We start from the raw sequence: 16217 nt of genomic DNA, 5'->3' as shown, positions 1-16217 counted from the left end.
TTTAAGTGTTCTGATTTCTCACTCTTACGTCTCCTTTAAGCCTCAAATAGAAAAAACATAAATTCTACATAATCTTGTACAAAACGTTCTATATTTATGCTTATTTGGAGATTTTTAAAAGTAACCTCCAAGCCGCAAAAAGTCAAGAACAAAAAAGAATGAGTTTAGTGAAATTGCAAGGGTTTGCTTGAAATAATCTAAAAATAAAAGTCTTAGAGGGGTGAAATTGAAAATAAATGAAATACTTGAAATGGAAAGGGTTCCAAAACTCTTTTTGAGAAATTGAAGTCTTAGAACTCCTTAATTTTTAAAATTACTGAGATTTGCTGAAATACTTATGGAAAAACATTCCCAAATTTCTAGAATTCTCCGAGATGGTAAGACTTAAAATATGAAGGATTTGAGTTGACACATCATGTCAATTATTTCTAAGAATTCGAGAGTTTTAAAAATGATTTAGATTCTTGAAAGTATGATGAATATGCACTGTTCGAATAAAGGCCTACAAATTATTAGTCTTAGAGGTTAAAACATGTGAAATATGTTAAGATTCTTGAAAGTTTAATGCTTTGAGTTGCGAAATTATGGAAATTAGGTCTATAAGTGGAATTTTAAAAAAGTTAGATACTCGAAAATTCTTAAGCATATTATTGTCAAGATATAAAAGTTTCAAGAATGGCAGGATTTTGAAAACCTCATACAGGCTATTCTTGAAAACATGTTGCTATTTTGTTGTCAAAATATAGACATTATGTATGAAAGAGGTGGGAAAACAGAATATTTCTTGAAATTTTCAAAGTTTGAATGGTTTGTGTTTTCAAAAAGTGAAAATTAGGTCTTTAATAAATGGAACTTTCAAAGTATCTGAAATTCCTGAAATTTAAGGACTTGGGGGGGGGGGTCAAATTATAAGAATTATGTCTAAAAACTGTAGGATTTTGCAAAAAAGTGTGTTTCTTAAAATTTTGGGGCATGAATTCGATCTTTATGAATTTTGTCTGGGTCGTTCTGAGCTTGGTGAATTAATCTATTGAGTCTTTTTCTCTTAGATGTGTATGTAGAGAATGCCTTTAGAAGGCTTAGAGGGTGTTAGTCTTGTTCATGTTTATTGTAATTTTGTTAGTTTTATGTTTGACTGGCTTAAGTATACATAGCCTGCATTCTAAAGTTCCAAAACAAATTTTTTACATATTTAGCGGTAATGGAAAAAACTATAAAAGCTGAAAATGACTCAAAGCTGAGTCATAAACAGTTCGTGTCCAAATTACTGGAAAATCAATAACAATTCACTAAAAATAAATTTAGTTTAAAGAAATAGCTAAAGGGTAAAAAAGATTAAACTAGTTAAAAGGTGTGAAAGGGTTAAAAATTTTAAGAGGACTAAAAGGTTGGAGAGTTGGAAAAAAATAGGAAGCATGAAATAGGGTAAAGCGTTGAAGATGGTTAAACGGTTTACAATGATAAATTCGGCAGTGTAAGCCCCTTTCGTTTCACTCATGGCTGAAACATTAAGTTAAACTGAAAAACTAGGAGATTACAGAAGTATACATTTATAATTAAGGTGCTTGAATTTATCTTATTGTCAGATTTATTTGTTGTTTTCATTGTAAAAACTAGTTATATGCCTTAAATTAAAATTTTCGAAAGCTATAATACTCTACGCTTTTCTTTTATCTTTTGTTCCTGGCGATGAACGGAAAGTAAGAAATAATTCAAACCCTTAGTGGCAAAAATCGAAGAGCAAGGGTAGGTTTATTTATATGTAAGAATTTGACTTCATTTTGATTCGAGATTTGACATTTTAAGTTAAGAATCATGGATCAAAAATTATACCTATTTTACCCACGTTGTAGGGGTTTGTGCCTGCCAAAATAACATGCAACAATAATGAAAATTATCCCGTCCAAATTTGATCGTAAGAGAGCCCCAAAACAGAAGTTTAAACCCCGTAAGAGATTTAAACATTGCATTTTTATTAATATAATTTATTACATCGCGAGTATCAAAATTACTTGAAATTGATTGCTGGAAATCAAAAGAGTTTTCATCAGAAAGGAAATTTTTAGTTGCAAGACCCTTGTTAACTGAAAAGTAATACTGCTCCAAAGAATTTTCTGGAACCCCAGTTTTGGCCAAAATACGACCAAGATCCGATTGGATTAAGATTTTTTTACTGCAGATCAATTGAAACTGCCAAGCAACTTTTTTCTAGGACCTTCGCGTAAATGAAGGCAGAATTATGGAAAAAACGTGATTTTCACGTGAAAGTAGTGATTGAAGTTAAACTCTAAAAGATGATCAACTGACAGTTAGTATATGGAGGAAATGTTGTCCACTAAAACCTTTACTATTTATACTCTAACTAAATTGTGCTTTGTCGAAAACTTACAAGAGGATTAAAAAATCAGTAAAAAACAAATAAGTAATTGGTAATTTATAAACTTTTTATTTACCTGTTGTCTTTTAGAGAATTTAGCTGTCTTTCCTTCTGCTAAAAACACAACACAAAATATGCTAATGGCAAATGTAAAAAAATGAGCAGATTTATTCTCAGTCACATTAGAAAAATTTTTACATAGGCATGCGGATTTTTTCAGTAGAGCACTAATGCAGTTTTTATTTTCAATTCAATAATGCTTCGATTAGTCTAAATCTATGGGTAAAGTCTGGGTTTGAAAAGGTGACAGGCTTTTTAAAGACGATTCATGTTTATTATAAGCTATTATGCTATTATTTAAATTTACATAAGAAACTTGTTCTTTATGTCCATGTTAAAAGGTTTCAGGATCTCTATTCGAGTTTTTTTTATTGCGTTTTCAGTATTTTTTCTACTTGCTCTTGGCGAACGCCAATTAGAGGAAACACTTTATCGTTGCCAGGCAGTAAAGAGCCATAAGCCTTCGATTCGATATTATTTTTTTCCCAGAGCTGCTTTGTATAGAGAGGGCTATCGTAAAAACTACGAAGACGGTTCATTTGATTGGAAATTGAAAGTTTTAATTTATTTTTAGCAAGTCAAAAGTGATTAGATGGCAAGAACTTCCTTTTCAGCTACTCTTCCTTCAAAAACTCTATGATAATTTATTTAAATATAAACCAAGGATTGTCAAAAAGATTCTGAAATGTACAGACAAAAGATTGCAATAATAGATTTTTATCTTCGAACAATTGGGAAAAGTGAATATTGAACGAGATGTTAAAACACATCAAAAGACACTATCCCCATCTAAGTTGTCAACATGTGATATCCACAATATCCAGGAGCAGCTAAAATATTAAACTGAAACTCCCATGGACGGTTAAGGAGAATAATGAACTAAGTCCAAATCCACTATATGCAACCAGGTTATATATAGAGATTGCCACACACCTTAAATGTATTATTTATTTCTAGAGCCACTTTATGTAGAAATGATGGTCGTAAGAACCTTAGAGGAGATTGAATTGATTGAAAATTGAAAGCTCTAGTTCCCTTTTTAAGAGGCAAAAGTAACCAGACGGCAACCACTCCAAGACCCTTTTTAGCTGCACTTCCTTAAAGACTCTTGTCTAGCTGCACTCCCCTTAAGGACTCCAGTAAGAATTTGGAGACTCGTTCTGTTCAAAATAGTTAAAAGATAAAACGACTGTCCCTCCAGAATGACATGACTCCCAACAGCGCCTGGGGAAATGACTGTAAGGACAGTTGTCCCGTTATTTACATATAGGGTTTGTTATTCGGAATGGGGAGCGTGTTTGATTATGGATCTCCAAAGTGCATCAATATCAAACTTCTAAGGACTACTGTAGGGGATGTTAAACTAAATCAAAACACACTATGTTCATGGGGGTTTAAAAAAAAAGTGTATCAACAGTATATAGGGAACTGCTGAGAGCAGTAAGTTGAAAATTTCAGGGCATGCTAAGAAACGTTGAACTGACCAAAAGACAGTGTGTGCCTACTACTACTATTAAAAATTTCTACTGTTAATACTACTATTGCTGCTACTTATGCAACTAATCCTACTTGCAAAGACTCCTATAAACTGTGGCTACTACTATTACTCACAAATACGCTATCTAAATGCACCTACTGCTATTACTTGTGACTACTATTACTTCTTTTGATTACTGCTACTATTCCTTGCTACTGCTTCTACTATTTGTGACTACTATTACTTTCTCCTTTTACAGTTACGCTACTTACAACTACTCTGATGCTTCCGACTTCTGCAGCTACTTTCGTATACTACTACTTATGAGTGCTGGTACGACTTCGAACTACTACTATTTTTTGTTACTGCTACTTGAGACCACTATTACTGATTTCAAAAATTACTACTAGTAATGACTACTATTTATTGTAACTACAACTACTACTTTTGACTACGACTACTACTTCTAATTTGTATTTCTACTTGCAGCTGCTACTACTGCTATTACTTGCGACTAATATTTTTCCTTCAATTGCCATTGCTAATTATGAATTCTCTTACTATTTGATATTAATACAAATACACAAAACTATTGCTAAAAGTCATCACTTCTGCTACTTGTAGCTAGAACTGCCTATTATGACCATCCCTATTGATTTGAATTATTGTTACTGTTTGCTACTACTACCACTGCTACTTGCAATTAATACTACTCCCACTAACCCCCACAACTACCTGCACTAACTGCTACCACTTGCAACTGTTACTTCTACTACTTGTAACTACAGCCACTGCTATATGACTAATATACTACATACGAGTACGTAAATACTTGTGTCATAAATACTATTACTACTTGCAATTGCTGCTGCGACCTACGACTACTAATTCCTACGACTAATAAGACTACTAATACTACTTACGAAAACTTCTTCTTGCTACTATTGCCAGTTTTTGCGACCATTACTACAATTTATGACTACTGCAACTACTGGCAGCAACTGCTCCCACTTGCAACTACGCCTATTACGTCTGACTACTATATCTACTTGTGACTACTACTTAGATCTGTGATTACAACTAGTACTGCTTGCAAATACTGCTACAACTTGTGACTGATATTACTACAAGTACTCGCAACTAATAAAACTACTTGTGACTACTACTACTACTACTAGCGACAAATACTACTACTTGTGAGTAATAATACAGTTTGCGACAACTGCTACTACTTACTATTGCTTCTGCTGCTTGTTTTTGCTACTACTAATTCTGAATACTACTGCTACTTATGATTATAACTATAACCAGCAGGTACTATTAATACTGGTGACAACTACTATTGCTTGCGACTAAGACTATTACTTCGACTAATGCTATTAGATGTGAATACTATTACTAATTGTGACTACTGCTACTGCTCGCAAAAATATTCTAATGCTTGTGACTACTTTTACCACTTGTGACTAATACTACTTACTGCAACTAATACTACTATTTGCGACCACTACTGCTTGCAACTGCTTCTGGCCCTTGCGACTACTATTACTACTAAGTCTACCAATTGAGAATGCAACTACTGCTTGTTACAATAATTCTTGTTACTACTTAAGCTCAAAGTTCTAGGGAATCTGAGTGGGGATGCTATACTAGGTCATACGACACTGTATATTCAGGTCAACAAAAAAAGACATAACAGCAATATTTTCGGGGCAACTATTGGGACTGAGGTTAAATTTTCAGTAATTATTGAAGTAAGGTTACCAAGTTAAAACTTTTGTCTAATATTAAGGAGGATTAGAAGATAGATCAAAACATATTGTAAACCCCCCAGACTGTCAAAATGATAAGTACTTGGCTGCTAACGGACGGCGGAAACTTCTCAGGAATAACTAGAAGTATTAAGTTAAAATTTCCTGGGAATATTAAGGGGATCGTTAATCTAAATCAAATAACTCCATGCACATCAAGGCTGTCAAAATGACATATCTGCATTGTCTCAGAAAGAAAAGGTTAATTTTTCAAGAAATTTTGAAGGGAATCTTGATCTCAATCAGTAGGCTTTTCCGCATCCAGGTTTTCAAAACAAAATCTTTTCGTACCTCACCAAGGGCACACTCGTCAAACTTATAAATAAAAGAATTTAAATAGACAATCGCAATAACCTCTGAATGATACCCATTATTTTTCTTCCATTTTGATGTACATTTAATCTTTCAAAAATTCTACCAAGGGGAACATTTATAAAATTTCATCTAAAAAGTGCCACATAATCAAAAGGTCAGTTCAATGCTCGTTCTAAACCTTGATTTAACAATGATAAAATCCATGTGACGATTATGTTGAATGCAATCAAAACTAACTATCAAAACACTGTTTGTTACTTAAGAATTTAAGTTAGAATTATTGACTATACATAAGATTTTAAAAACTGAAAAAAATAGTCTTTGTTTTAATCATTAATAAATTCCGGGTGTTAAAAAAAGCGGAAACCATTTTTTTAAATTCCAAAGACCAGGTTTAAAGAATGATTATTAAAAAAAATACTATTCAAGAATAAATGAAACCCAAAACGAAAAGAAACTGAGATAAATATCCCCAACGAGCATGAAGATATCTCATACTAATATAGATGAATAGAAAATACGAGTAAAGATTTAAATGAACAGCCTACTTAAATCAAGTTAAAATTAACATAAATTACTGAAAACAGGAGTTTGACTACTACCCCTCCCTTCATTTGAAAATTTTCCAAAGGCTATGGCGCCATTTGCAATTTACCAAAAAACAAATATGCCTTTGCCTTTTCTAAATTATAACATGAAAAATACGGAAACTTGGTTCAAAAGAAGCTTGAATTGTTGATACTTCCAGAAAAAGTATCCTTATGCATTAAACATTCGGTTTAATTTTAGTAGTTCTTTTTAGTCTTCTTGATTATCAGAGGGATTTCATTTTTAATATTTGTCCATGTTTAAAAAAATTAAACCATACTATTCAAAATACACATTGATCTTGAATAAAAGACAAATGGTGCAATAAAATTTATTCAGATGGACTTGGTAATCTTATACCCCTTTTTATGAAATTTCTAAAAGTAGATACAAATCGTCCGTCATTGTACAATAGCTGCCTTTCATAATTGAATTCTCTTGAAATGGAACAGCTTGTAGTAACGATCAACAAGTTTTTAAATTCAAGCTATGTTGTGCACTAACAGCTTTTCCGCTGATAATATCTAAGAGATATTAAACCCATGTTTTTTTTATCATTCGAAAAAGTTATAATTGTCAAATTTCAAATTTGAGGAACAGCTGATTGTATACCATATTTTTATTATTTATGCAAAAGTAGCATGTTTTAGAAAAATAGTTTAATTCTACTTATTACTAAAAAAAAAATTACCAAATTCTTGTCATCTTCATTTGTTAATTACGTTTAAATTAGCTAATTTAAATTCTCATAAAGAATTATAATTCTAATTTAAATTCTCATAAATCTATAAAATAGTTAATTTATTTATTCATTATCTGATCAATTATCATTGTTCATTAATTAGTTCGTTATCTTCGTATTTTTTGCTTCCCATTTATCTCAATATTCTTTGTATTGCGATCAGACATAGTGATAATTATTATATTTAATGAAACTAATTGACTGTGTTCAACTTTGAAAACCGTTGAAAAATTCGGTTTAATCTTAAATTAATTGCAATGATGGTAAATACTGCTGCTGCAGCTAAATAGGCTAACACCATGAAAACAAAAAGAAGCAGAAATAAAACAAATCAAATAGCAAATCAATGGTATTGTACAACCACTGCCTTTTTTATACATACATATTAATATTATTAGACTAATTATCTAAAAGATAAATGAGTGTGTAAACTCAAGTTTTGTCTATTGAGTCAGCATTAGATGTGAATTTTAACAGGAATGAATATTCTTAATTTCTCACTGGAATTATATATTCTCGCTACCAAATGACTTTTAATTTTAATACAAAAAGGGGAACAATTATCCAAAACATATTGATTGCTCCTGATAGGACTTCTACAAAAAAGTTTTATTTTATTTTGATTCTTAGCTTATTGTCTATTTCTATTTCCATTGCAACCAGAATGAGCATTTCTGGCATGGACTGTTATTACAGAGGAGACACTCCAAACATTTCATTTGTTTTTACCCTTTAATCATTTCACTAAGTTTTTCTATTCTATTTACCTCTTTGGGGATTCAGATGAATTTCCCTTTGAGCAAAATCCCCAAGGATGTACCTTTGGCCTTAGGCCAAGAACATATCAATTCTTGCTTTTTCCTCTGATATATTACCCAGCTATATTTTTTTCTAATCTTTCATTTGATATAGAAGACTAATAACGAGCATTTTCTAGCCTACCAGTCAGAATCTGCAGAGTAGTGAGCTTGAGCAGGGCCAGAAACTGCTTTTAAATTGTGGGATTTACAATAAAGCCGTGTTGTTCATTTAAAGAGTCACTGTATGCTTAGTTCTCGCATCAATTGGCAAAAATTGAAGGAAAAGTCAACCCTGTACAAGAAACTATACAAAAACTGTAAGACTATACAATTTTCTGCAGAAGAAATAATGATGATTTTCTTAGAATCCCTTTTTGATAACAAATTCTTCTAGGGAAAAAATCTGTCCTTAACACTGCCTGGTAAACACGACTTTGCGCCTTTAATAATGTCTTTGCTGCTTATTCTGTCGTTTTTGGTCCGTTTATCTTCTAATTTGTTCCCTGCTGCTTATGCTCTTAAGCATAGAAACACTATAGACTTTCAGTTGACCTAGTCGAACTTCTGTTGACCTAGCATAAGCCCATTCTGAATATTATACAAAACGACTTGAAGCTCTTTCATTTATATTTTAAAGAAATAATTTTAAGGCTCTTACTCAGTAAATGGAATTTAATTTTGTCATCCTACATTCCAGGGTACCAATTTCATCAAGTTATGCAATACCTTTCAATCAACAGATATCAAAAGCCTTGGTGGTTCTTTAAGGTAGGCATTGACTAATCTATATATCTATATATATATATATAAATAAGTTGTTTGTTCGTGTGTTGACTGACGTCATGTTTGTGTGTCGACTGACGTCATGTTTGTCGACTGACGTCATTATAAGTATTGAGCATTATTCCGTCATGAAGTTGATTGTCGACTGACGTCATGTTTGTCTTCTGACGAAATTACAGACCAGGACACCGGGAAACAAATGACAACCGGGACACCGGGACAGAGAGAATATAAATGACGACTGGGACACTCAAAGAAAAATTACAGACTGGGACAGCGGGACACAAATAACGACCGGGACACAGGAAATATAAATGACGGCCGGGACACAGGGACACAACTACAACGGGGACGCCGGGGGGCACAGGGGGGATATATAAATGACGACCGGGACACAGGGAATGTTCGATTAGCAATCACCATCAACAAAGCTCAAGGGCAATCATTAGAATCATGAGGTATAGATCTGAATACGGATTGTTTTTCCCATGGACAACCGGGACACAAATGACGACCGGGACACAGGGAATATAAATGACGACCGGGACACTCAAAGAGAAATTACAGACTGGGACACCGGGACACAAATGACGACCGGTACACAGGGAATATAAATGACGACCGGGACACAGGGACACAACTACAACGGGGACCCCGGGGGGCAAAGGGGGACATACAAATGACGACCGGGACACAGGGAATGTTCGATTAGCAATCACCATCAACAAAGCTCAAGGGTAATCATTAGAATAATGAGGTATAGATCTGAATACCGATTGTTTTTCCCATGGACAATTATATGTTGCATGTTCAAGAGTCGGTAAACCTGATAATCTATTTATATTCACAGACAATGCGACAGCGAAGACTGTTATATATTCGCAAGCTTTACGTAGTTAAAAACATATATATATATATATATATATATATATATATATATATATATATATATATATATATATATATATATATATTCACAGGTGGGACACATGGACACAACTACAATGGCGCGTAACTAATGTGGCGCGAAAAAGGCTAAAAAAAGAAAAAAACCTAAAAAGAAAAAACTTAAAAAAAGGAAAAAAATAAAAAAGGTAAAAAACTAAAAAGAAAAAAAAGCAAAAAAAACAACTAAAAAGCTGCAAAACAAAAAAAAAGAGAAAAACTAAAAAAGACAACTAAAAAATAAACTATATCTATAAATATCAAAATAAGTTGTTTGTATGCATGTTTGTTTGTTCGTGGGTTTGCATATGACGTCATTATAAGTATATAAGGCTTTGTATATGACGTCATTATAAGATGACAATACAGACCGGGACACGGGGACACAAATGACGACCAGGACACAGGGAATGTTCGATTAGCAATCACCATCAACAAAGCTCAATTGCAATCATTAGAATAATGAGGTATAGATCTGAATACGGATGTTTTTCCCATGGACAATTATATATTGCATGTTCAAGAGTCGGTAAACCTGACAATCTATTTATATGCACAGACAATGGGACAGCGAAGAATGTTGTATATTCGCAAGTTTTACGTAGTTAAAAACATATATATATCTATCTATATTCACAGGTTGGACACAGGGACACAACTACAATGGCGCGTAACTAATATGGCGCGTTACGACTTACGCGCGGGGGGGGGGGGGGGCTTTGTTAGAGCGCGCCACCCCAACGCCTAGTAACCAATAATGGTCAATGCAATAATAACAATAATAAAATATGACTGATGAATTTACCCTTTTTTCCAATTGTTCTGTTTTAGATAATTAAGTTTTTACTTCAATCCATTTATTTAAATTAAATCCTGGACATAAAATCTCAGATTTTCTTAAGCCCCTTTTCAAGAGATGAATTATTACGTATTTTTTCTTAATTTCACAGCTTATATCAAACAGTTCGTGGTAACGAACTGTAGTAAGGAGCGACCCGGCTCAATAGTAACCAAAACTAAAAAAATTGAATTTTGATAGCAATAGCTACATCAAAAGAATCGCATTTTAATGCTGATTTTAAATATATAAGTTTAATCAAGTTTAGTCTTACCCATGAAAAGTTACGAGCCTGAGAAAATTTGCCTTTTTTAAGAAAATAGGGGGAAACACCCCCTAAAAATCGTAGAATCTTAACGAAAATGATACTATCAGATTCAGCGTATCAGAGAACCCTACTGTAGAAGTTTCAAGTTCCTATCTACAAAAATGTGGAATTTCGTATTTTTTGCCAGAAGACAAATCACGGGTGCGTGTTTATTTGTTGTTTTTTTTTGTTTTTTTTTCTTTTTTCTTTTTCCCAGGGGTCATCGTATCGACCAAGTGGTCCTAGAATGTTGCAAGAGGGCTCATTCTAACGGAAATGAAAAGTTCTAGTGCCCTTTTTAAGTGACCAAAAAAATTGGAGGGCACCTAGGCCCCCTCCCACGCTCATTTTTTTCCCAAAGTCAACGAATCAAAATTCTGAGATAGCCTTGTTGTTCAGCATAGTCGAAAACCACAACAACTATGTCTTTGGAGATGACTTACTTCCCCACAATCCCTGGGGGAGGGGCTAAAAGTTATAAAGTTTGACCAGTGATTACATATAGTAATGGTTATTGGGAAGTGTACATACGTTTTCAGGGGGATTTTATTTTGTTTGGGGGTGGGGCTGAGGGGAGGGGGCTATGTTGGAAGATCTTTCCTTGGAGGAATCTGTCATGGGGGAAGAAAAATTCAATGAAAAGGGCGCAGGATTTTCTAGCATTACTATAAGAAAACAATGAAAAATAAATATGAAAACGTTTTTTCAAATGAAAGGAAGGGGTAGCATTGAAACTTAAAACGACCGAGATTATTACACAAATGAGGGATTCTAAAAATACTTTAGCATAAAGAGCGAGGTATTTAGGAGGAGATAAATACCTCGCTCTTTATGCTAAAGTATTTTTAGTAATTTAAACTATTTATTCTACGGCCTTTCTGATTCAGGGGTCATTCTTAAAGAATTGGGACAAAACTTACGATTTAGTGTAAAGAGCGAGGTATTAACGAGGGTACAAACCCCCTTGTATACATAATAAAAATATAAGATTATGAAATTTTGTTACGTAAGTTAATTCTTAAGTTACTTATATTTTTTACTAATAAAAATATTCGTTAAAAATTAAAAGTTCTAGTTGCATTCTTAAGTAACCGAAAAATTGAAGGGCAACTAGACCTCCTTCTCCACCCTTTATTTCTCAAAATCGTCTGATCGAAACTAAGAGAAAGCCATTTAGCCAAAAAAAGAATTAATATACAAATTTCATTTTAATAATTCATGTGAGGAGAGCCAAAACCAAACATGCATTAATTCAAAAACGTTCAGAAATTAAATAAAAAAAAACAAATTTTTTTAGCTGAAAGTAAGGAGCGACATTAAAACTTAAAACGAACAGAAATTACTCCGTATATGAAATGGGTTGTCCCCTCCGCAATCCCTCGCTCTTTACGTTAAAGTTCGACTCTTTGCCACAATTCTACTTTTTAAAACAATTAAAAGCTTTAGCGTAAAGAGCGAGGGATTGCGGAGGGGACAACCCATTTCATATACGGAGTAATTTCTGTTCGTTTTAAGTTTTAATGTCGCTCCTTACTTTCAGCAAAAATTTTTTTTTTTTTTATTTAATTAACTTTCTAGAAATACACTACTTGAAGCGTTGCTATGGATACTTTCCAAGCAAAAATGAAATGTAACAAACACTAATTATACCTTAGCTTCAATAAAAAGAAAGCTAATGAAAGAGGATTTACGCTTGAATTCCAAACGTAGGAGTGATTACTGTAGGAAAGGAACATTATAATTGTTGTATTTTTTCTAAACACGATGTTTATTTTTAATTTTATTTTTTTGCTTCAAGGGACGTCAAAGTGTAAAACACATAGTCTTTGAAAATAATAGGACACAGCTATTCTAACCTTTGATTTGTTATATTTCTCCCTAAATATTTCTTCAATACTAATTTTAGAAGTAAAATAGTTTGACAATGAATAAGAGAGAGAAAAAAACCGTTGCATTTAGTATATAAAGCGCATGATAAATGTGCTTATAATTTCCATAAGGAGCCTAGGAGAGAGTCCTTTATGATGTGTCTAAGCTCCGTTAAAAGAGGTAAGCCTTAATTGTTTTGCTTTCTCAGCCACTCATAAAATGTACATGGCAACCCCCCTCTTCAAAAATTTAGTCTTGTATATTCCAATGCGTGTAGGTTCTAGATATCAAATATAGACTCTCTAACCTCAAAGTACATATTAATTAAAATCAGTGTTACAATTTTTTTTGTCCCAGAATGGATACAAAACTTATTTGGGGCTTAGATTCTCTGCTTAATAATCTGGCTTCAAAATGGAATGTCTCATGATTTAGATTCATGTCATAGCTTTTTAGACTTGTCGATTAAACCAGATAAACTTAAATAATACAATAAGCGGTAAAATCTTCTTATCCTCGTATATTCAGCTAGGTACTTGTTTAACAATTTTTATTTGCATGGTATATTATTTATACAAACGAGAATTTTAACAGTCTTCTTTTAAAGAGATACGTAATTTTTACCCTATGATTATGCTGTTTAGCCTTTTTATAAGTTTGGAGTTATTGCTTGTTACTTGCATAAATAAAGCATTTCTCGCAAGCTTTTCCCTCGACGAAACCATAACAAAAAAACAATTTAGAGATTATGGATGAAAGATCTTCGAAGTTATAACCGGCTTTGTTTCATACTAATTTCCTTTGAAACCAACTTCAGCAAGTTAAGTATATAACAATTCAGTTAATATATAACAACGAGAGACTGCTTTTGCTACATGCTCCACTAATTTTGCGTTTGTGAAAGTAAAGCAATCCTTGTAAATAATTTGTTGAAGTCGGGAATGACACATTCGAAGATAACAAATTAAATCCTAAAGTGAAATGATTCGTTTCAAATCCTTATCAATGAAGGGTGCAAGACGCATTCAACGTCAGTACTGGAATAGAAAAATACTACATTTTAGTCTAAATTACTATTGAATCAACATTTTTGAATCTTACGTTTTAGATTGCTCTTGTTATTTATCTTTATTCTTAACACCACTGACAACTCAAACATTTAGCGCAATTAAGTGACATAAAGGTACATCAATTCATATAACTGTAGCAAGCTCATGGATTTTACACATTTTTTTTCGCACGTTATTTACCAGTGAGAATTAACAGTAGCAATACGTACTTGTGTATTGTATAATACTTACTTGAGAACTTGTATCGCGAAGATGAGACATTACCCACTTTTAACTCTGTCACGGCTCGTTGGGAAAATGCATTATAGCCATATTTCAGTTAAATATTTGGTTGGCATTTTGGTTAAGTTAAATCACGTATTTAATATAATACGCTTTAGGTGGCCCCCTTCCATAATTCTTTTTAGTAGTTTTCATAATATTATTAATGAAATATTGTGTTTGAGGCACCAAAACTCACTTCTTGAGTGTGTATTATATAATACACAAGTACCAACAAAAGTGAAATTTCGTCTAGTTCCATGCTATTATGAGCTTGAAAATATCTAAAATAGTTTCGCAGTATTATTATTGCTCAATATTAATAATGCAAACAATTGTTCTGAAAAGCTATTAAATCACGTGCAAAAACATTACAAATACCCTATATCCTACTAATAATAATAAAAAAACAACAACAGCTGAAAAGGTAAGACAAGAAATTAGGGGGGGGGGAATCAAAATTAGGGGAAGTCATGAAACGATGTTTCATCATTAGGCCTAATGGTCGCTAAAGTAAACTTCCGAAAAGCAGATGAAAATTTACTAGATGTTTTCCAGAGAAATTGCCTACGGATTGTTCTGGGTACCCGGCTGACTGACCGTATTTCAAACAGTAGGTTGTACGAAAAGTGTGGTTCAATCCCGCTTTCTGGGGCTATAATGAAAGAAAGGTTGAGATGGCTAGGCCACGTTCTACGGATGAAGGATGACAGATTACCGAAGATTGTCCTTTTTGGCCAACCGTCTGGGGCTACACGGAAAGCAGGTCGTCCTTGCCTGGGTTGGGAGGATGTCATAAATAAGGATTTAAAGGAAATGGGAACTTCCTGGGAGGGTGTAAAGAGGGAGGCTTTAAATAGATTAGGTTGGAGGAGGAGCGTGCGTAGCTGTGTTGGCCTCAGGCGGCTTGATGCTGCAGTGAGTTATTAGTAGTAGTAGTAGTAGTAGCATACTATACAAATTTCATATGCTATGATGTGGGCCAGCAAATTATAAACATACATAGTCCATACTTGGACGGCTACAGTCAAAATAAACAAAACCGAAAAAAACTCTTAAAACGATCTTTGACCCTAAATTGAATGAATGAGTCTAACGAGTCTAATAGAAACACGGTCCTTATAACTTTCAATTCTAAATTTAACTACTAAGGCTACTTAACCAGCGCCTTGATAATCATCAAGCCACCCGATACCAACACAACTCGTTACTCTTCTCTGTCACTTGAATTTATCAAAAACTTCACCCTTTACCCCCTCGCAAGAAGTTCTGATTTATTTTAAATCTTTCTTATGAATTCTTCCATACTCATCTGGGGAGAACATGTTTTTGTTTAACTCCAGAGTCACCAAAATGCAGAGTCTTTGGTGTTTTACCATCTTTTATTCATAAGAATGACTTAAACATCTCGGCCATTCTTTTATTAAAGTCCTAGAAAGTGGGACTGAACAAACTTTGAAACATAAGTTAAGCTAAAATACCAACTATACAAAAGGAAATAATTAATTTAAAACAAATAATATAACATTATGGTATGACTGGTATTTTGTAGCAAAGGAGGACATAATGTTCAGCGTTAGTTTTTTTCTCGCTGCAATATACTGAACACTCCGGTCCGTAAAGTTATAAAGTTATAAAGTTCTTAATAAATTACTGAAAGCCAATTCGGAAACCCACCTAAAACAGTCACAATTTCTGGTTTAAACGATGAATTCGTGTGTCATTATCCAAAGAAGCTTTCGATCATGAAGGATAGCAGAGAACTAAGTTTGTCTCTTCCAAAGATTTCCCAGGATGGACAATGTGTTTGAAATACGCCATGGCGCAGGCCACTTCCAGCCGATCCCAAACACAGGGAAATAGTAGAAAGTCGAACAGTTGAAAAGTAGCTTTGACCATGTTGTTGAACGAGAATCGTAAGAAGATTAAGAATTCAGTTGAGCAAAATTCCGACAATAAATCAAGTAGTTGAAA

At 33.4% G+C, this 16217-nt stretch overlaps 1 protein-coding gene across 4 annotated transcripts in view; it reads right to left on the bottom strand.

The window, feature by feature from the left end:
• LOC136031546 (uncharacterized) overlaps positions 1-16008 on the bottom strand; it is a 611644-nt gene extending 595636 nt beyond the window's left edge. For 2 of the 4 annotated variants that reach the window (XM_065711229.1, XM_065711224.1), the window contains exon 1: positions 15921-15995. The gene's annotated coding sequence lies outside the window, so the exon portion shown is untranslated. Of the gene's footprint in view, positions 1-15920 lie in introns of all 4 variants that reach the window. The other 2 variants (XR_010618532.1, XM_065711218.1) reach the window with 2 other exon arrangements.
• Between the last annotated feature and the right edge of the window lie 209 nt (positions 16009-16217).

Source organism: Artemia franciscana, chromosome 1 (genome assembly GCF_032884065.1).
Source record: "Artemia franciscana chromosome 1, ASM3288406v1, whole genome shotgun sequence".
In the NCBI taxonomy this organism is placed as follows: Eukaryota; Metazoa; Arthropoda; class Branchiopoda; order Anostraca; family Artemiidae; genus Artemia; species Artemia franciscana.
The sequence above is the reverse complement of the archived record's forward strand: the minus strand, read 5'-3'. Positions and strand labels throughout refer to the sequence as shown.